This window comes from Choloepus didactylus, chromosome 5 (assembly GCF_015220235.1).
Source record: "Choloepus didactylus isolate mChoDid1 chromosome 5, mChoDid1.pri, whole genome shotgun sequence".
Lineage (NCBI taxonomy): Eukaryota > Metazoa > Chordata > Mammalia > Pilosa > Megalonychidae > Choloepus > Choloepus didactylus.
Window position 1 is genome coordinate 7012896 of NC_051311.1, and position 22986 is coordinate 7035881.

At 39.3% G+C, this 22986-nt stretch overlaps 1 long non-coding RNA gene across 1 annotated transcript in view; it reads right to left on the reverse strand.

Annotated features, from left to right (window-relative positions):
* Window positions 1–677: 677 nt before the first annotated feature.
* The window catches only part of LOC119534744, a 28292-nt gene continuing 5983 nt past the window's right edge, over window positions 678–22986 (reverse strand). Inside the window, exon 3 of the long non-coding RNA XR_005217115.1 lies at window positions 678–764. This is a non-coding gene — a long non-coding RNA (uncharacterized LOC119534744). The remainder of the gene's footprint in view (window positions 765–22986) is intronic.

A 22986-nucleotide genomic window follows, 5' to 3' on the forward strand; every position in this document is an offset into this window, starting at 1 on the left:
TGAAGAAAGCGAACCCGCCTTTCAGTAAATCGTACCTGGAGTCCCTGAAAGAGGACAAGACATAAATTGTGGTCTTGATGCTTACTGGGAAGCAAAACTCCAAAAAGTTCCCTCACTTACTAAAAAAATTGTTCACGGCTTTGAAGATAAGGGTAGGGGCCCTGCACCGACGTGTGATAAGAGCGGACATTCCTAGGAGAAATTTTAAATCCCTTTTGAGTCTTTACGGTTCGCCTTTTGGGGATTAGTTGGCAGGTCAGGAGGCAGGAAATCGGTTTGACTTTGTTCGTGTTATAAACTGGGTGGGTCAGAGAGGGAGTTAAACAAGGTTAATGCTTCAAACTTTTTAATTTAAGTTTGTTCCTTCCCACCCTTAGGCGCCAGGACGCACCGCTCAACGCAGGGAGCGCTGGAATCGATTCGAGGGCCCCAGCTCACCCCTAAAGGGCGAGCGTTTCCTTAAGGTTTGGAAAGATGCGCGCAGAGGACGCACGGCGTGCTCTTCCAGCGCGGTGGTTCTAGTTAGTGCACCGGGAGTGATCCGGAGAGTCAACAGTTGCTTTAGAAACCCCTTACGGATGGCGTCCCTTGCGAGGGAGGAAGGCCCGTCGCCGAGGCGGGGCGGGGCGGGGCCCCTCTCCGAGGCCCCTCTGCGCACCCAGACGGCCGCCGCGCGGCTCAGGCGTTCTCTGCGTTGCTCACTGGGCTGTTCTGGGGGATCTGCGGCTTCTCCGTCGTGTCTTCGGTGGTTCCTGACCACTTCTCTAGAAATGCGGAAAGATGAACGGACATGAAATTCGTTGTACTTACTCTACATAAACCGCTCCACCACTCCTCGCGCCTCGCTGTTCCGTGGCTCTGCCCAGGCCTGGCCCCTGCTGGGGGCCTTTCGGCCCCGCGGAGGCGAGCGGAGGGGAGGGGCTGGACCGGCATGGGGTCCTCCTTGGCCCTCGGATCGGCGTGCCTGGGCCACGCTTTCGCCTCAACAGCTTTCCTGCCGCCCCGACGGTGGGAGTGGGCTTAGGTGCCTGTGCCCGAGGGGCCACGATCTGCTAAATGACCTGCAGCTGAGAGTCCCCTCCCTGGAATGAAGAGCCGCTGAGAATAAAAAAGGAGTGTGGGGGGTTGTTTTCTGTTTGGGTCCAGGGGTTTAACTTTGAAGTTTATCTAAGAGCGAAATTCCCATTTGGGCCTTCAATATCCTACCCCCCCCCCCCCAACTGAACAGAAAATTACAAATGGGAAGGAAAGAAAACCAAATGGACAGGGTTCCGAGGTTGGGGAGGGAGGGGCGTTTACCTGGTGCGTAAATTGTGAGGAAAGCGTTGGGGGTCTGAGGCAGGAAAGTCACAACATGGGATCTGATGTTTCAGCTTTGAAGGGGAACAAAGACCCTGAGCTAATCCCAGTGAAAGCCGGGAGCGTGAAGAAGGCAACAAAGAATAGCAGCGTTTGGTCACCGGTAGATGTCAATGTGGGCGCTTACAGCCGGGCAGTGGAAGAGGGGGCGCAGGGCCGGGCTGTCGCTCCGAGGCTTAACATGAACAAAGATAAAAACCTGACAAGCTCGCTTTCAATGGCTGGGGAGGTTCAAAGTGGCCTGCTGTCGAGTCTGGCTGGGTCAAGTCTTTTCTTTTTCTAGTCAGGTATCAAGACGCTCTGAGGACCTTTTCCCAAAGTAGCTTTTCTTACTAAAAGGTTTCTTCAAAATCACGTCGGTTTCCACCCACACTGCCTAAGCCCAGAGGAGGGAGTTGTCAAGATTTCTGGAAGGAGCCTGAAGGGTGTTGTTTTTCGCATCCCCGAGGCCAGGGTGGCTGCCGGAGCCTTTAGGAACTTGAACAGCCTACCTCAACGTTTTGGATAAGGTTTATGGTTACATATTTAATGCAAAGAGTGACATTTTATGTAACTACGCATGCAAATACACGTAGACGAATCTGCAGGGATCACAGCTGAGAAAATGCTCCTCATGAAAAGAAGTTCCAGTGGTAAAATGTTGAACGAGAAATGGAAACCTGGTAGAGTATTCCCATGATTTCAGACCCACTGTTAGAAATTAACCGGCCAGGCATTTACCACCGAGTGAGTCTCCTCCATAATCCGAGAAAGACAATGGGGAATCTTCTCCTAACGCAGCTGATTCCAAAGATTATCTTGAGAATTAATAAATGGAAGTGGTGACAAATGATGTTTATTCTGAGAACTCAGACACACAGTTTTCCTTAAATTTTGCTATTTAAACTAAAATACAAGCCAGAAAACCACAATGTAACAAAATTTTGATTTTCTCTAGGTGAAGTAAGTCTCCTAAATAATTAAAAAAATGGGATGTAAATATCCTTAAAAGACTAATGACATTTCACAGGTAATGCAATTTAGAAAGAAACACTTCCATGTTTTCTTTTCCGACAATGTGCATTTTTGTAAACTGCTATAAATTGCAATTCAAAAGCACTGATCTCGCCATCCCCAATCATTTTTTATACTGATCAAATGAATGCAGATACTCGCCTTTGGGAGGGGCGACATGACACTTCACTCAGCGGTTCTAAACAGGTCACGGACCTTTCACAGACCCTAAGGCAGTGGGAGGGAGCGCTTTGCTAGACCGTGTAACCAAATCAAACCAATGGTTCCCCCTTTTCAAAACCATTGGAATGGGCTGCACAATGCTATTCACATAGCCCAGAAACTGAAAGGATGGCCATCCAATGGAAATTTCTTTCCTTTTGTTTAAACTCACGGAGCTCAAAAAGTAATACTTGAAGGAAAACAATGACGTGGGCTATGATAAAAATCATAAACAGCCAACATGCATTCTTACTGGCACTCCGCAGCCTCGCGATAGCTATGCATGTGTATGTATAGATCTGCACATGTACGTATGTATACGTATGTCTATTTGTTGGAAATGTCGCTTTGTGTGAAACCTTGGGCACAAAGACACAAAATGGCTGCCCTGGAGATGACCTATTGCTTTCAAGTTGCTTGAACACATCAGAATTTCCATTGTTAGGGTTGATTAATTGAAACTGATAAGTTACCATGAATAAAGATTGTTTTTCTGTTTAATGTGGTGGGCCTGATTTGGTAAATGCCTCATTCATGTAGCTTTGCAGGGCAGCATATGGGCAAGAGTCATTCAGTTCCACCAACATATACAATTTATTATGCATGTACGGGCACAGCCAAAAGGCCTTTCTAGTTTTGTGACAAAGTTTCAATGAAAAATTCCACTTCAAGAGTCACTAGTAACATGAAGTACGAACTTGTGATTTAGCCCTAGACTTTCAGTCTCTGGGTTTCTGTGCATAATGTAAAAGATACAATATTTAAATATAGTTTAAATAAGATGCATATATCCAAGTTATGCCTTAGCATTAGTCATTGGGAAAAAACCAGCAGAATTTGCTTTTAATGTTAATAGACATATGTGGAGAGCAGCATTTTGTCATCTGGTCCACCTTGTGTCTAGACTATTGACAAAGTTATCAGGAATGTTTCACTGAGATGTCATCAGTGATGGCTCACGCCCCCTGGCTTACAAGGAAATGCAAAGAAGATTGTTTGGAGAATAACACAGCGAAGTCTGATGCCTTTCTTTTTTGTAAAGTGATGAAATCTGAAGGCAACACTTAAAAAATAGCTTAGGGACTGTTCCATGAAAAAACAGTGGACATATTCATTTTTTTTCACAAGCCAATTCCTGTTAACTTCCTTTTCTTGAATGTTGAGGTCACTTTTTGAAGAATTCACTACATAAACTCTGCCTCGACTGTCCACCAGTCTAAAGGTATGGCTTCCGATTTTTTTGTAATGATGATATAGAGAAACCTTTTTTCCTTGCCTTTGCCATTCAGGCTGCTCATTTAATTAGAGGGAAAAGAGTAATAACAAAAAATATGAAAGACATACAAATGAACTAAAGAACGGACTGTACGGAACCATCAAAGAGAGAGTTGCCATATTCTGCCTTTAATGTCTTATCAAATAAATTCTCTGGTCATTCATGTCCATGAAACAGTTCAAGTTCACCCAACATTTCTCAATTAAATTAGATGGGTAATCTCAGTTCAGCTCTTCTGGAGAGTAATAAACCACATTGGTCACAGTTGGCCACAGCTAGCGTGTTTCATAAAGGACGGGATGTCCATTGGAAAGCTAATCAGTGCACTGTCACTTGTAAAATTCCCTCCTGCATTTTGAAGCGATAATCTGTATCTAATTTTTAAAGAAAAATTTACTCTCTTTTCACTCTTCAGAGGCCAATTTCTTTTCTGGATCTGAATGGAGATCACTGGAGAATCAGTACCAAATAGCTTTGGTCTGTGTGTGACAAAAACCCACCTCTTTGTAGAACATAACAAATTATGCAATGTTCACAGATGCACTTCACATTGTGCCTTTTGTGAGAAAACGAAGGCCCAATCCCCCCACCGCCTCCCCTCCTTATGAAAGCCTGGGCTCCCGTGTGATCTGTCCTCATCCTCAGGAAAAATAAATACACTTAACATGGAGGCGGTAATGTTTACTTTTTACAGGGATTTTCATTTGGACTTTTGGTTCATTTAAATTTTGAAAGTATGAATTTGAAGTTACAAACAGCTATTTATTCTTATAAACAAGGGAACAACTTGGGGCCTGAGGTGTAAGATTTTAACTGCTCCCCTAATCCACCTTTAAGGTTTGAATATTCAGCAGAAATGCTATTTTCACACCATTTCATGCTTGAATTTAAAGCTTACCGAAGATATATAGTAATTGTTCGGTTACAGTTTTTTATATATAGACACTGAAAATATTTTACATTTTGTTTCCAAATTTGGGTTTTGATTATCCTCGTTAATAGACAATCCTAGGTGACAGGATTAGCAATTTCTGCTGAAATGGGGAGCGTGCTGGCCTGGATAGAATCGTGTCCCCCACAAAGACATCCAGGTTCTCCCCGCCGGAACTGTGGGCGTAAGCCCACCTGTAAACGGGAGCTTTGCTGGTGTGATGGGATAAGGTGTGGCTGAAGGAGGGTGGGCTTGGTCCAATATGACACCTCACAAGCAGAGGAATTTGGACACAGGGAGTCAGAGAAAGACATGGAGAGAGACGGCCATGCGACTGAGAGAGAGACTGAGCCATGGATGCACAGCAAGTCACCCCAGGGCGCTGAAGCCTGCAGACAAGCCATGGTCCTACCTGCGAGTGGATTTTGGACTTCTGGACTCCAAAACTTGAGATAAGTTCCTGTTGTTTACACCGTCTGTGGTACTTTGCTACAGCAGCCCTAGCAAACTAAGACAAGTTCACAGAGGTTTCCCAGGCTCACCCTGCTCATGGGTCCTCCGTGTATTCCCCCGTGATTTTTCTTGAACACACTACTCTTTGAATGACCATCTTAGAACATCAATTCCAAGCACTGAGAAGACTGAACTCAAGTGTGAGGGTTTTCTCTCAGTAGTCTCTGATCCTCAGTGCCCACCCCAGAGCTTTGCCTGTGGTGGGTGTTTCTAAGGTCTGTGAAATCACTGGGGGAATAGAGCCTGGAAGGTTATGTAGTGTGGCCCCCAGGCTATCCACTCCTCTGGGGGGCTGCCCCCTTTGTGGCCCCTCCCACACTGACTGTGGGCATGGTCACGTGACTTGTGTCTACCAATGGGACAAGAGCAAAGGCGATGTTGGCAGAGGCTTGAATATCCTTGGGCCCTTCTTTCTGCTCTTGAGAACCCTGAGGCCTGGGAAGCACGAGGTCTGGTCACCCTGTCACCCCAGCAGATGGCCAGCGGGGGCGAGGCTGATGGACACTGACCACAGGTCTTGTGTGAGCCCAGCACGAGCCGGCAGGACACCCACCCCTAGGTGAGCATGGACTAGCACGAACAGCAGAGAACTGCAAGCCACATGCTGTGACTGATTGGAGCAGGGGAAAAGCAGGGGTCCTGGAGGGTCTCTGTGAAACTGAAGAACTGGATTTTATCCCAAAAGCAGTAGAGCTCTATGGAAGGATTAAGCAGTGGAATGACTTGAAGTGTGAAAAGGTGAACAGAAGAGTGACATCCTGAGTGACTCCCATGTTTACTGCACGGAGCAGGGGCAGGGCTGAGCCACCAGTAGAGACCAAGAAGGAACCTTCTGAGAAGGAGGAAGAGAACCACAACAGGTTGGTGTCTTGGAAGTCAAGAAGAAAACCTTTCAAGAATTAAGGGATGCTTGGCAGTTAAACAAAGAAATGCTGGGGCAAGTTCTACTGAGATGAACATCAAGGGCAGCAAGACGTGAAACCAGAAGCAAGTGGAGAGAGCTGAAGATGGGGAAGTGGAAGAGGTTTAGATTTTTCTCTAGAGGGTTAGCAATGAAGAGAAGAACCAGAGGGCTGTTTTTTTGAAGAGGAAGGGGAGGAGAGGTTAGGAGGAGACATGGACGCGTTTGCACGCAGAGGGCATGCTGACATTGTGGTGCCCTGTCATCTGAGGACAAATAGGATTTTTTGACGTAGCAACCTTGAGTTAAACAGAGTGAACTTCAGGTTCAGTTTTATCAAATATATACCGATCACTTACTAACTGCCAGGGAAGTGGCTGGCACTTTAAACACCAGCCTTATCACATTTAATTCCTTAACATTACAAGATGGGAAGCTTGAAAGAGGCACCTCTCTAACCAGTCAAGGGAGATATCTCCTTAAGGGTGGGTGGTAAATGGCAGAACCCCCTCCCCAGGATGTCACGCAGGCTGAACGCTCCGTGCGGACAGTGGTTGTCCATCCACTTAATGCAGATGTCATGGAAGCTATGGAAGAACCATCCTTTTCTGGAAAGGGCCACTTATTGCCTGTCACAGACAAAACAACAGGGGAAGGACTTTTATTCAGATGCAACAGACTTTTAAAATGTTCTTTTTTTAAAAAAAGGATAGATACTTAATGCAAGCTTTTGATGATTAAAATAACATAACTGTGGCCATTGTTTAAAGATAAAGTGTACTTAGAGAAGATTGTGTAGAGTAGGTAAGGCTGAAATGAAGGTTCTTTGGTCCAGAAACATGAAGAAAGCTGGTCTGAACATTTCAATGCCAGAGGAGGAGGGAGAGGAAATAAACGGTACAGTGAGTTCATGAGTTAGTATACCAGATGGTCATTCTTAGTCTGCCAGCTCCAGTCTGACAGATACCACAAGTGGTTGTCATAAGTGACAGGAATTTATTGTCTCACAGTGTTGGTCTTGACAGGCCATGACTTCTCCTGGAGTCTGTGATGTTCTGGTGGTGGCTTGCCACAGACCTCAGGGCTCCTTCTCTACAGCTCTGCCTCTGTCACATGCCCAGCTGCCTCATTCTCTGGCTTCTCACCACTGCGTCCAAATTTCCTTTGCTTATAAGACTCTAGTCACATGGACTAAGGCCCACCCGATTCAATTTGGCCTCATGTAAATAGGATCTCGAAAGCTCCCATTCATAAATGAGTCCACACACTAACTGATGATCACATCTTCAGAGGTCTTATTTACAAACAAGTTCACACCATAGGACCGGGGCTGGGACTTGAACGTGTCTTTGTGGGGGACATGGTTCTATCCCCAACAGGCATGACAGATAAATTTAAAAGGAAAGAACAAAAGACATACTAGGTTAAAAAACAATAAAGGGGGAAGAGAAATGAAACAAAATGAAGTTTCAGTGACTGAGAGATTTCAGATGGAGTCGAGAGGTCATTCTGGAGGTAACTTATGCACTATAGAGATATCCCTTTTTTAGTGTTTTGTTTATTAGAATAGTTAAAAGGAAATATCTGAAACTGTTGAACTGCAAACCAGTATCCTTGATTCTTGAAGATAATCATAGCTATATAGCTCATATGGTGTGCCTGTGTGAATGTGAAAACCTTATGGTTCATGCTTCCTTTATCCAGTGTATGGACAAGTGAGTAGAAAAATGGGGACAAAAAGCAAATGAATAATATGGGGGGGTGGGGGTATGGGACATCTTGGGTGGTCTTTTTACTTTTATTTTTATTTTTTGAAGTAAGGAAAATGTTCAAAAATTGATTATGGTGATGAATGCACAACTATATGATACTGTGAACAATTCTTTTACACTTTGGATGACTGTACAGTATGTGAATATACTTCAATTTTAAAAATGGTTAAAAAAAAAAAGAAAAAACCTCTCTGGTGAAGAAAGATAAAGCACCACATCAGGCAGAAAACACAGGCCTGCAGGTTTGCAGGAGCAGAAGTTCCCACTGACAACCAGGAATGAAGCTCCTTTTTGGTAACAGAGGATAAAAGAGTGCTGGGTAAAAAACCTATCTCACTTCTTGAAGCCAGAGGCTTGAATGAAGGGAGGTTGGGTAAAACCCCAGTTTCTAACCTGGAACTGTGACTTTATAGAAAGCTATGGGCCTAAGGAGGCTTAGGACAAAAACTTACTTCACATCAAGAAAATGAGCTAAGCCATCTGCTGGCGTGGAGGCTCAGAGAACCTTCCTGTCACAGCAGAACAGAAGAGCCCAAACTTATAAGAACTGGTTGTGGACTGGCTCTCAGAGCGGCCCTGGAGGAAGCAGCCCCAGAACCATATTCAGGGAAGTGTGGAGAGGAGAGGGAGAGAGAGAAAGTGGGGAGGGAGGGAGAAGAGAGAGAGAAACTTTAGCCTGCAAACCAACGTTGCAAAATAAGCAAAGGAATAGGAAGCTAGAAAAAATAACAGCAAGACATACTATCAGAACATGAATTCACTCCAGATACATTTAAGTTGATGAAATAATCTTACAAAGATTGTAAAATTTCTGTGTATAGAGTGTTCAAATGATAATTGATAATAACCAATAAAAAATAATAAAAATTATGATACAAAATAGGTCAGAATAAAATAAGTGGCTGTGAAATAAATTAAAATCTTATAAATAAAGAAGAGTCACTGAAATGCAAAAACACAAGATAAGTTGGGCATAGCTGAAAATTAGAAGATTGGAAGGTAGTATTGAAGAATCCACCCATACATACAACAATAAACATAATCATTACAATATGCACTTTAGAAGCATGGAGAATAGAGGAGTGCTTCAGAAGAAAATAATGTTGGGGATTATGAACAAGCGATATTAGAAAAGACAGTAGCTGAGAAATTTCTAGAATTACAGAAAACCATAAGTCATCATGTCCAAATTGTATTCTGAATATTGATAAAGATAAATACACCATTGAGTACACTGTAGTGCTCATCTGGAATAAAAAGTAGACCTTAAAAGCTCCAGAAAAAAAGGTAAAATGCCCATAAATAATTGATAAATTAATAGCAGACTTCTCATCACCACAAGTAAAGGGCCAAAGGCAATGCTATAATAACAAAATGCTGAGGAACAAGTAAATGCCAAACTAAAATTTCATACCCTGCTAAACTATCATCAAGAGTGAGTTCAAAATTAAGACAAGGAGATTTTACCATCAATAGGCCCTCACTAGACAAATTATAAAAGGATATAAATTATTCTGTAAGAAGGAAAATGAACCAATTGTCCCTGAGAAATAATTAAGAGCACAGAATTTGGGAAATATGTAGGCAAATGTAATAAAATAGTGATTGTTATAAAAAAAAATCTAAAATTCCGTACAAAAATAAATACAGAGCTGTCAGTATTGTTAAAATATACTAAGATCCTATCATGTTTGGAAGGAGGAAAGAAACAGTAAAGAATTTTAGACCCTCACAGAAATAGTTATAGTTATATTGTAAAAATTAGTTATAACCATTAAAAGATAAGAAATACAACTTGTGGCTTTCAAACCAGCAGAGGAGAAAGTGAAAGAGGCCTGAAAGAAGATAAACAGAAGGTAAAGCACAAGGCCCTTAATAAGAAAATGTAAAAGTAAGATGCTAGATAGAAGTCCAAATATATCAATAGATATAGAAATCCAATACAAAGAATCATAAGAAGATTGAAAATGAAAGGCTGGAAAAAGAGATATAGTGCAAATACTAATGAAAGAACATTATTACAAATTTGTTTATATCAGACATAAAGAATTTAAGGTATCAAAGAATTACCAGGGAAAAAGAGGAACTCTGCATGCAAGAATCCACCAAGAAGTGAAAGAAAATTATGGACTTGGATGCATTTTATATAGACTTGAAATGTATAATACAAAAATTGACAGAATTACTAGAAGAAACTGACAAATCCTCAGTCATATTTAGATATTCTTATATTCCCCTTTGAGAAAAATAATTGATCAAGTATGTAACAGATTAGAAGAATGGAGAATGTTTGAACAACCAGATTAACAAGACGAGTTAATAGAGAAATATACAATTCTGCAATCAGCAAATAGAGAATATAACTTATTCTCAGGTTCACATGGAATTCTTACCAAGGTTGACTATATGCCATTTCACAAATGAAGTCTGTAAAATTTTCCAAGGACAATGTCATACAGATCACATTAACCTAATATAGTTAAGTTAGAAGTCAGTAATTAAAGGTAAAACAATATCAACAAAGCGTATTTTAAAATCTCCTGCATTAAAGAGGCACTCACAATGGTAATAAGTTATTTAGAACTAAGCAACAAGAACTGTATGTCAAAATTTATTGGATGCAGCTAAAACACTTTTTGGAGTCATAAATGCATTTATGAAAATATAGTAACAATTAAAATAAATGTGTGAACTAGTGCAAAAAACAATAATTTTTCAAAATTAGAAATAAGGTGATAAAGAAAACATGTAAACTAACAAATAAGAAAAACAGAAAAATAGTAGAGAGTATCAATAAATAAAAAACTGGTCCTTTAGAAAAGACTAAAAATTACATAAAACTTTAGCAGAATTAAGAACAAAAAAGAATGGTAAATATATAAAACAATATTAGGGACAGAAAGGGGACTTAATTACAGAGACTGTAGAATTCATAGGAGAATAATATGAACAAATTTATCTCAATGTATTTGAAAACCTTAGAAAAAATATTGCTGAAATTGACTCAAGAAAAAAAATAGAAAACAAATACTATTAAAGAAACCAACCTGGTATTCAAAAGTCTCTTCCCCATTTCACAGAAGGCACTAAACCCAGATTGAAAGACAAATTTAGCATTTTATCAAAGAAAAGATAATGCCTATGTTCTAGTTTGCTAATGCTGCCAGAATACAAAACATCAGAGATGAATTGGCTTTTATATAAAAGGGGGTTTATTTGGCTACACAGTTACAGTCTTAAGGCCATAAAGTGTCCAAGGTAATACATCAACAATTGGGTACCTTCCCTGGAGGATGGCCAACGGTATCTGGAAAACCTCTGTTAGCTGGGAAGGCACGTGGCTGGCATCTACTCCAAAGTTCCGGTTTCAAAATAGCTCTCTCCCAGGATGTTCCTCTCTAAGGCTCCTCTTCAGAATGTCACTCACAGCTGCACTGAGTTCCTTCTGTTTGTCAGCTCATTTATATGGCTGCAGTGATTTAATTTAGAACCACTCTGAATGGATGGGGTAACACCTCCATGGAAATTATCCAATCAGCCATCACCCACAGTTGGGTGGGGCACATCTCCATGGAAACACTCAAAGAATTACAATCTAATCAACACTGATACCTCTGCCCACACAAGATTGCATCAAAGATAATGGAGTTTGGGGGAACATAATACATTCAAATGGGCACAGCCTGTCTCAAAGAAACTTTAGTAGGCTGAAGGAAGAACTAAACCTACCCAGTCCTTTCTATGAGTCTAGTATAAATTTTATACAGAAACTAAATAAGGGTACTTTGAGAAAATAAATTATAGCTCAAGCTCAGAAGAAAAATACTAAATAAAATATTGGGAAATTAGAATTATTCACATTCACAAAAATTTAGGAAATGTAAATATGATTCAACATGAGAAAATTTATTAATATAATTTCAACATTGACAGATTAGAGGAGAAAAGTCACAATTACCAGCTCAATAGATAAAGAAAAAGTCACCTGATAAAAGTAAGCCATCAAGTTGTTATAAAAAGTCTTAGCACCTGGAAATAGAAGATAGCTGTATTTACCAGATAAAGAATTACACACAACACTGAACATCATACTTTATGGTGTCACTTTAGAAACTATCCTTTTAGACAGAGAAACAAGACAAGGGCACCATTATGATGCCATCTATTCAGCATCTCACTGGAGATCTTAGCCAGTACAATAAGAGAAGAAAGAAAAATGAGGCATAAAGATTGGAAAAGACAAGTCTTTTCCATTATAGATAATGTGATTCTCTATGTAGGAAAGATGAGAGTCTCTTCAGATTAGCTTTTAGAACCACAGAGTTCATCTTTTACAAAAGATTGAAATACAAAAAAATCAATACTGAGCAATAATAAACAGTTAGAACATGTCCTAGAAAAAGATTCTATTCATAAGAGCAACAAAATTAAAAAGTTACATAAAAATAAATTTAACAAAAGGTAGGCAAGACCTTTATGGAGACATCATAAGACATTAGTAAACAAGATAAAAGAAGCTCCAAAAATATGGGAAATTGTATCATATTCATAGATGGGGGGAATCAATGTCATAGAAATGTCAGTTCTCTCCAGATCAATGTATACATCAAAATTGCAACCAGGCAGGGCAAGATGGCAGAGTGGTGAGGTGTGGAATTTAGTCTCTCTTCTAGGGTAGCTGGTAATTACCCAGGAACTGTATGAAACCATGTTTTTGGGGTCTCCAGTGATGAGTCACACATTGTACACAAGTTTGGAAATGGTGGGAAAGCTGAGATTGCAGCAAACTTTGTAAGTTCCCCCAACCAGAGGTCTGGCACCCCTCCCCACCCAGACCCCATGGATTGCCTTGCAACTGGCTCCCTGAAAGGAAAAAAATAAACCAACAGTCTGCTGGGAGCAAGAAGGCAGGCTCAACACAGTCTCAACTGCAGAATTAATTAACAAATTAATTAACTAATTTTTGGACTGGCGGTGCTAGAGAAGGGCTGGGCTCCAGGAAGGGGGGCACATAAAAGTTAGCACTCATTCCCTGGCTCCAAAAATGCTTTTTTCCCCCCTAGGTTTTGTCCCTTCTCTTTGTCACTGACTCCTTATCTTTTTACACTTCAATAGCCCCTGGCAAAGGTGGAATTAAAGCTGTTGGAGAGTAATTATCCAGATAATAGTCCAAAGTGCATGTTTAAATACTCTATTCTGACACTGACAAAACTTCCAGGCTGGGGAAAGGCTTTAAAAAGGGACTTCTTTTTCCTTTTTTTTTTTTTTTTAAATTTAAAAGTAACATGGTTATTTTCTATCAGACAGCCAAGTTGAAGGTCTAAGCTAGTCTTGGGAGGGGAGGGGGACAGAGTACCCAGAACATCTTTGAATTTCAGATTCACTTCTGAAGAAAGTTTCCACCCCAGTTAATTGGCAACCCAGGCTGACCAAGGAATTAAGCTTGAGTTGCCCCAAAGAGGAGAGGGGAGAAGGGAATAGTGCCCTTGTGAGACAGCTGGAGTTCCTAGGATTGGGAGAGTGGAGGAGGGAGGTCCAGCTCAATTGGCAGCCCTCCTTCTGGGAACTCAGACACCAGGGTCCAGCTTTAGTCAGCCATGCCCCCGACAGGCTCTGAGTCTGCAGAAAATTAAAGGCACCTCACCTCCTTACACTGGTGGGGGAACTGCAGGCTGGCAAGTGCCACCTTCTGGACAGGATAGGAAAAGCACCTAGTCTAGAGGCCTGAAAGGAGGGTCTCATTCTCAGGGCAACTCCACATCCTCCTCATGAGACCTGGGCCTCTCTATACTGGGAAAATCTGACTGGGGTTGACCATATCTAAAGAGACTCTCTCACAAAAAGGCTACATAGAGGCAGGACAAGAAACAGAAAAAACAAGAGGTGAAAAATTCTTATCAACTAAATAGAACCTAAGTTAGAGGTCTAGAATAAGTTGAACTGAACAACAAAGGTTACAGAACAAACCCAACCAACAAAAAACCCTTAGGTAAAAGAGTGAAAATGAGCTCCAGCATAAACTAATCAAGAAAATCAATTGCCTAGACAACTTAAGATAATGAGCCATACTACGAAACAGGAAAATATAGACCAGCCAAAGGAACAAACTAATAGTTCAATCGAGATACGGGGGTTGAGGCAACTAATGCTAAATCAATTCAATGAGCTGAGGGAAGATATGGCAAAAGAGATGAAGGATATAAAGAAGACACTGAACAACCAAGAAGAAGAATTCATAAACTTGAAAAAACAAATGGCAGAACTTATGGCAATGAAAGGCACAATGGAGGAGATGAAAAAACACAATGGAGGGACACAACAGTAGATTTGAACAGGCAGAAGAAAGGATCAGTGAACTGGAAGACAAGACATTTGAATTCACACACACAAAAGAATAGATGGTGAAAAAAAATGGAAAAATTATGAGCAGGGTCTTAGGAAGCTGAGTGATAACATGAAGTACACAAATATATGTGTTATGGGTATCCCAGAAGTAGAAGAGAGAGGGAAAGGGGCAGAAAGAATAATAGAAGAAATAGTCACTGAAAATTTCCCAACTTTTAAGAAAGACAGAAAATGACAGATTTAAGAGGTACAGTGTACCCCAAATAGATTAGATCCCAATAGACCTACTCCAAGACACTTACTGATCAGATTGTCCAATGTCAAAGAGAAAGAATTCTGAAAGCAGCAAGAGAAAGGCAACCCATCACATACAAGGGAAGCTTGATAAGACTATGTACAGATTTCTCTGCAGAAACCATGGAGGTGAGAAGACAGTGGTATGATATATTTAAGATACTGAAAGAGAAAAACTGCCAACCAAGAATTCTATATCCAGCAAAACTGTCCTTCAAAAATGAGGGAGAGGACACCTGAGAAATCAAGACATAGACTGATAAGCTTTATATCAATGTTAAATTTCTTGAACTTGATAACTGTATTTAAGATGGTTACATAAGTCACTATCCTGTTTCTTAGGAAATATACATAGAAGTCTTAAGTGTTCAAAGAGCATGATGTATACAACCTACTCTCAAATGTTTATAAAATGGATAGATAGATAGACAAATAAACAGAATTACACAGCAAATGTGGCAAAATATTAAAAGTTTTTGGATCTGGGTTTCTGGATGGGGGTATGTTGGAGTTCTCTATATAGCTTCTGTATTATTTTTTGCAACTGTCCTAAAGTTTGAAATTATCTCAAAATAAAAAGTTAACAAAAAAAATGAGGGAGAGCTTAAAATATTTTCAGACAAACAGACACTGAGAGTTTGTGAATAAGAGACCAGCGGTACAAGAAATACTAAAGGGAGTGCTACAGGCTGATAGGAAAAGACAGGAGAGAGAGGGTTGGAGGAGAGTGTAGAAATAAAGATTATCAGGAAAGGTAAAAGGAGACAAAGGAAAAAATAAGATATGACATAGAAAATCCAAAAGACAAAATATTAGAAGAAAGTACTGCCCTTACAGTAATAAAACTAAATGTTAATGGATTAAACTCCCCAATGAAAAGACACAGACTGGCAGAATGGATTAAAAAACAGGACCCATTCATATGCTGTCTACAAGAAGCTCATTTTAGACACAAGGACAAGAATAGGCTGAAAGTAAAAGGTTGAAAAAAGATAATTCATGCAAACAACAACCAGAAAAAAGTGGGAGTAGCTATATTAATATCAGACAAATTAGACTTCAAAAGTAAAACAATTAAAAGAGACAAAGAGGGACACTGTATATTAATAAAAGAGTCAATTCATCAAGAAAACATAACAATCATAAATATTTATGCACAAAGCCAGAGTGCCCCAAAATCATGAGGCAAACACTGAAAGGAGAAGTAGATACCTCTACAATAATAGTTGGAGACTTCAATACACAGTTCTCATCAATGGATAGAACATCTAGACAGAGCATCAATAAAGAATTGGAGATGTTGAATTGTACAATGAATGAACTAGACTTCACAGAAATTTATAGAACACTACACCACACAACAGCAGGATACACTTTTTTCTCAAGTGCTCATGGAACATTCTCTAGGACAGACCACATGTTGGGCCACAAAGCAAGTCTCAACAAATTTAAAAATATTGATATTATACAAAACACTTTGTCGGACCATAATGGAATGAAGTTGGAAATAAATAACAGGCAGAAGGTCATAAAATTCACAAATATATTGAGGCTAAACAATGCCCTCTTAGAAAATCAGTGGCTAAAGGAAGAAATTGCAAGAGAAATTAGTAAATACCTCAAGGAAAATGACAATGAAAACACAACATATTAAAACTTGTGGGATGCAGCAAGGGCAGTGCTGAGAGGGAAATTTATTGCCCTAAATGCCTATATGAAAAGAGAAGAGAGAGCAAAAATTCAGGAATCAACTGTTCAACTGGAGGAACTAGAGAAAGAACAACAGACTAACCCCAAAGCAAACAGAAGGGAAGAAATTACAAAGATTAGAGAAGAAATAAATTGAGAACAGGAAAACAATAGAGAGAATCAATAAAACCAAAAGTTGGTTCTTTGAGAAAATCAATAAAATTGATGGATCACTAGCTAGGCTAACAACAACAACAACAACAAAAAAAAAAAAAAAAAGAGAGAGAGAGAGAGAGCGTGGATGCAATTAATACAATCAAAAATGGGAAAGGAGACATAGCTATGGACCTTGGTCTGCAGAAATAAAGGAGATAATGAGAAGATACTATGAGCAACTATATGCTAATAAACTAGACAACTTAGACAAAATGGACAGCTTCCTAGAAAAGCATAAACAACCAACATTGACTCAAGAAGAAATAGATGACCTCAACAAACCAATCACAAGTAAAGAGATTGAGTCAGTCATCAAAAAGCTCCCAAAAAAGGAAAGCCCAGGACCAGATGGCTTCACATGTGAAGTCTACCAAGCATTCAAGAAAGAATTCATACCAATCCTGCTCAAATACTTCAAAAAAAGGAAGAGGGAAAGTTACCTAACTCATTCTATGAAGCCAACATCACCCTAATACCAGAATCAGACAGAGATACTACAAAAAAAAGAGAGAAAATTATAGACCAATCTCTCTAATGAACATAGATGCAAAAATCTTCAACAAAATACTCACAAATCAAATCCAGCAGCACATGAAAAGAATTATACACCACAACCAGTGGGATTTATTCCAGGTATGCAAGGCTGGTTCAACACAAGAAAATCAATTAATGTAATACACCTCATTAATAAATCAAAGTGGAAGAAACACGTGATCATCTTGATTGAGGCAGAAAAGGCATTTGACAAAATTCAACATCCTTTCTTGATGAGAACTCTTCAAAGGATAGGAATAGAAGGGAACTTTCTCAATATGATAAAGGCAATATATGAAAAACCCATAGCTAACCTCATACTCAATAAGGAAAGACTGAAAGCTTTCCCTCTAAGATCAGGAACAAGACAGGGATGCCCACTGTCACCATTGCTATTCAACGTTGTGCTGGAAGTTCTAGCTAGAGCAATTAGACAAGAAAAAGAAACAAAAGGCATCCAAATTGGAGAGGAAGAAGTAAAACCTTCACTGTATGCAGATGACAGGATTCTATATGTAGAAAATCCAGAAAAATATATAGCAAAGCTACTAGAACTAGTCAATGAATACAGTGAAGTGGCAGCCTACAAGATCAACACACAAAAACCTGTAGTGTTCCTATACACAAGTAATGTGCAACAAGAGGAGGAAATCAAGAAAAAAAATCCATTTACCATAGCAACCAAAAGAATCAAGTATTTAGGAATAAACTTAATCAAGGCTACAAAAGACCTTTACATAGAAAACTACAAGAAACTGCTAAAAGAAACTGAACAGGACTTAAAATAATGGAAGAACATAACATGTTCATGGATTGCAAGACTATATATAGTTAAGATGGCAATTTAACCTAAACTGATTCATAGATTCAATACAATACCAATTAAAATCCCAAAAACTTATTTTGCAGAAATAGAAAACCAATAACCAAATTCATTCAGAAGGGCAAGTGCCCCAAATAGCCAAAAATATCTTGAGCAAGAGGAACGAAGTTGGAGGTCTCACACTACCTAACTTTGAAACATATTACAAAGCTACAGTGGTCAAAACAGCATGGTACTGGCATAAAGACAGAGATAACGACCAATGGAATCGAATTGAGTGTTCAGAGATAGACCCTCACATCTATGGACAATTGATCTTTGATAAGGCAGTCAAGCCAAATCAACTGGGACAGAGCAGCCTCTTCTATAAATGGTGTTTAGAGAACTGGATATCCATTTTTGAAAGAATGAAAGAGGACCCCTACCTCACACCTTATACAAAAATTAACTTAAAATGGATCAAAGACCTAAACATTCGCACTAAGACCATAAGACTCTTAGAAGAAAATGTAGGGTAATATCTTAAAGATCTTGTGATAGGAGGTGGTTTCCTAGACCTTACACGGAAGGTGCGAGCAACCAAAGAACAAATAGACAAATGGGATCTCCTCAGAATTAAACACTTTTGTGCATCAAAGGACCTTGTCAGAAAAGAAAAAAGGCAGCCTATGCAATGGGAGATGATATTTGGAAATCACATATCAAATAAAGGTTTAATATCCTGAATATATAAAGAGATCCTACAACTCAACAACAGTAAGACAAACAATTCAATTAAAAAATGGGCAAAAGACATGGACAGACACTTTTCTGAAGGGGAAATACAAATGGCTCAAAAACATATAAAAAATGCTGAACTTCACTGGCTATTAGGGAAATACAAATCAAAACCATAATGAGATATCGTCTCACACCTGCCAGAATGGCCATTATCCAAAAAACAGAAAATTACAAGTGCTGCAGAGGATGTGGAGAAAGAGGCACACTTATTCATTGCTGGTGGGAATGTAGAATGGTGCAACCACTTTGGAAGACAGTGTGGAGGTTCCTCAGGAAGCTAAATATAGATTTGCCATATGACCCAGCTATTCCATTGCTAGGTATATACTCAGAAGAACTGAAAGTTAAGACATGAGTGGACATTTGTAAACCAATGTTTACTGCAGCATTATTCATGATTGCCAAGAGATGGAAACAGCCCAAATATCCATCAATGGACAAGTGGATAAACAAACTGTGGTATATACACATGATGAATATTATGCAGCAGTAAGACAGAACAAAGACATGGAACATATAATAACGTGGATGAACCTTGAGGACATTATGTTGAGTGAAGTTAGCCAGAAACAAAAAGACAAATACTATATGGTCTCAATAATATGAAATAACATTAATGAGCAAATTTTGAGAGTCAAAAGCTGATAACACAGACTATCAGGAGATAGAAAGAGGGTAGAGATTGGGCATTTGATGCTGAAGGACTACAGAATGTTCAGCAGGACTGACTGTATAGATCCAGAAATAGATGGCATAATACTCTGTGATGGTAGCACAATACTGTAAGCACACTGAACAAAGATATCTGTGAGTAAGCTGAAAGAGGTGGGATAGGGGAATGTATGACATCAGAGGTAAAGATAGATGATAAAGACTGGGACTGTATAAGTTGGCAAAAACTGGAGTGGCCAGTGACTGTTACTAAATGTACAAATATAAAAATGTTTTTACATGTGAGAGAACAAATGAATGTCAACCATGCAGAGTGTTGAAAAAGGGATGGTATTTGGGAAAAAACATAATCAAAGTAAACTGGAGTCTATGGTCAACAGTAACACTGTAATATGCTTCCATTAAATGTAACAAAGGCAATATACCAAAGCTAAATGCATATGAGAGGGAGATATAAGGGAAGGATATGGATTCTTGGTAGTGGTGTTGTTTTCTGTCCTTACTATTATATTGTATTGTATGAATTTTATTTCTCTTTTTATTATCTTTTTTATTATTTGCTAAAAAAAACAAAACTTTTGTTTCGTAGTAATCAACATGTTCAAGTGCTGACTGTGGTGATAAATGTACAACTATATGATGATACCGTGAACAACTGACTGTACACTGTGGATAATTGTATGGTATGTGAATATATCTCTACAAAATTGTAGGAAAAAAATATAAATAGGGGTAAAAGTGCTGGAGAAAACATAGAGAGAGGGATGTACCTATTTACTGTTGATGAGGAAGCAGAATGGTGTAGCCTTTCTGAAGGTCACTGTGGTGGCTCCACAAGAAGCTAAGTATGTGGGGCCATAAGGTCCTGCAACCTCATTATGGGGTATGTACTTGGAAGATCTGAGAGCAGAGACATGAATGGACATTTGCACACTGGTGTTTATGGAGGCAGTACTCATGATTTGCAATGGGTGGAGGTGGCCTAAGGGTACGTAGACTTAGGAACAGAATGGTGAAATGTGGTGTATGCATGCAACAGAATATTGAGCAACTACGAGAAGGAGTGAAGCTGTGAGACATGCCATGAGGTGAATGGATTGTGTAGACAGCATTTTGAGTGACGTACACCAGAAACCAAGGCAAACACTATAACGCCTCACCAACATGGACTAACTACAATGTCTAAACTCAGAATTGAACCTTAGGGCACAGCCTAACAGGAGAACGATTATTGTAATGGTTCCCTAGATTGTAAGCTCTTACAGCAGTCAAATCTATTCCTGAATTGTAATGGCTATCTCCAAACTCTGAGATGTTGATCCCTTGGTGTATAACCTGATTGTTCTCTGGAACATTGGGTATCTCCGTGACACCTGAAACTCAGAGCTAGAGCTCGGCAGATAAGAATGTCAGTATTAGTGCATATAGCAACTGTTAAAAAAAAAAAATGCTGAAAAAGATTCCAGACTTCAATTAGAAATACGAATGAAGCCGATCTGGTTAAGACTAGGGCAAATCAGGCCAAATGGTAAAGGTTGAAACTGACTGTGTTTTAAAACTTCAACTTCCATGTGAGACCAAGGGAAGAGATGTTTATTTGGTGCAGGATCTATATTGTCTAAACAATTTAACTTCTCCAGTCAGTTTGTTCAAACACCACAATTCATGAAACTTTGAATAGGATGTGAGATCTGGTAGGTTTGTATAGCTTAGAGTGAAATAGCAACACATCTCAAAGTAATTTTGGCAGAGGATAAAAATATATACGCAGGCCCCCGCCCCGAGGAGCTGGGGGAGGGTGCCGAGGTGTTAGACTTCCTCACCTGGATTGTTGCTGATGTTCTCACAAACATTGAGGATTGACCGCTTGGTATGCTGAGCCCTTTATGTTGGTGCTTGCCCTTATGAAGTTCGCTACTGCAAAGGAGAGGGTAACCCTGCTTATGATTGTGCCTAAGAATCTCCCCGAGTGCCTCTTTGTTGCTCAGATGTGGCCCTCTTTCTCTAGCTAAGTCAACTTGGCAGGTGAACTCACTGCCCTCCCCCCTACCTGGGACCTGACTCCCAGGGGTGTAAATCTCCCTGGCAACACAGGATATGACTCCCAGGGATGAATCTGGACTCAGCATCGTGGGATTGAGAACATCTTCTTGACCAAAAGGGGGATGTGAAATGAAACAAAATAAAGCTTCAGTGGCTGAGAGATTTCAAATGGAGTCGAGAGGTCACTCTGGTGTGAATCTTATGCACTATATAGATAACACTTCCTAGGTTTAATGTATTGGAATAGCTAGAAGTAAATACCTGAAACTATCAAACTCCAACCCAGTAGCCTTGACTCCTGAAGATGTTTGTATGATAATGTAGCTTACAAGGGGAGACAGTGTGATTGTGAAAACCCTGTGGATCGCACTCCCTTTATCCAGTGCACAGATGGATGAGTAAAAAATGGGGACAAAACTAAATGAAAACTAGGGTGGGATGGGGGGGATGATTTGGGTGTTCTTTTTTACTTCTATTTTTTATTCTTATTCTGATTCCTTCCAGTGTAAGGAAAATGTTCAAAAATAGATTGGGGTGATGAATGCACAACTATAAGATGGTACTGTGAACAGTTGATTGTACACCAGGGATGATTGTACGGTATGTGAATATATCTCAATAAAACAGAATTTAATTTAAAAAAAAAATCCCAACCAGTTTTTCATAGAACTTGAAATGGTAAATCTAAAATTCACATGAAAAAGTAAAAGTCCAAGAAGGGCTAAGACAATTTTGAGGAATGAGATAGAGGGATTTGTTCTATTAGATATTAAGTTTTACTTAAAAATCAAAGTCATTAAAACTCTTTCATATTAGGGAAGAAGAGACAAACAGATAAATTGAGCAGAATGGAGAACCGATAATCACCTATCCTATTGGAACAAAAAAGTTATACTCCAGATTCACACCATACATAAAAATAAATTCTGGTGCTTTAAAGACCTAAGTGTGAAAATCAGATCAGTAATATTGTCAGAAGCAATGTGAAGGTTATCTTATAAAGTCAGAGTAGGAAACAAATTTTTAAACAAGTTAATAAAAGAAGAATTCATAAATGACAAGATTGAAAAATTTAACTACATAAAAATAAACTTTGTTTCAAAAGGAGACACCAAAAAGAAAGTTAAAAGATGTACTCCAGACAGGTAGAAGATATTTGCAAAACATATAACTGACAGAATTTATAAAGACTCCTACCAACCAAGAAAATAATGATTGAACACATCAATAGAGAAGTGGTCAACTGATAGAAACAAGTAATTCACAGAAGAGGAGATCAAAATGGTTAATAAATGTATGAAAAATTATTCTCCTCACTAGTTATCAGGGAATTTCAAATAAAAAATTGAGATACAATTTCATACCCATCAGGTCAACAAAAGTTAACAGGCAGAGCAAGCCCAAATGTTACTGAAGTATCGAACAACACAGACTCATAAGCTACTGGCATGAGTGTAAATTGGTAACCATTTAGTAACACAAGCTGACAGTATCTAATTAAATTAAAGATGTATATGCACTTTGATTCAGCAATTCCATTTCTAGGTATTTATTCGAGTGGCACTCTTTTCCACCTGTTGCTGTGAAACATTTACAGGATGTTTATAGCAGCGGGGTTTGTGA